Consider the following 360-nt stretch of genomic DNA (forward strand, 5'->3'; position numbering starts at 1 on the left):
CATTTGGAAGGCCAGACTTGGGAGCTGCTCTGAGCCTTACTGATGCTGATTTTGTGTCATCTATCCCGACTCTATGGGGAGCTCTGGTAGCGTAGTGCCTAAGGCACTTGACTGCTAACCAGAAACCTGGCGGTTCAAACCCACCAGCCATTCCTCAGAAGGAAGGTTGGGCAATCTACTTCCGTAGTGATACCACCTCAGAAACCCAAGGAGGTGTTGCTGTGAGTCAGGTCTGACTCAACAGCACATAACAACAACAGCAACTTCCTGACCCTGGAGGAGCCCTGGTGGTGCACTGGTTAAGCACTCATCTTGCCCAGTGGTATACAGCAACGGTTCTCAAAAGTGTAGGCCCACAGA

The sequence above is a fragment of the Orycteropus afer genome, unplaced genomic scaffold (assembly GCF_000298275.1).
Source record: "Orycteropus afer afer isolate SDZICR_OR568_19922 unplaced genomic scaffold, OryAfe1.0 scaffold00101, whole genome shotgun sequence".
NCBI classification, from domain to species: Eukaryota; Metazoa; Chordata; class Mammalia; order Tubulidentata; family Orycteropodidae; genus Orycteropus; species Orycteropus afer.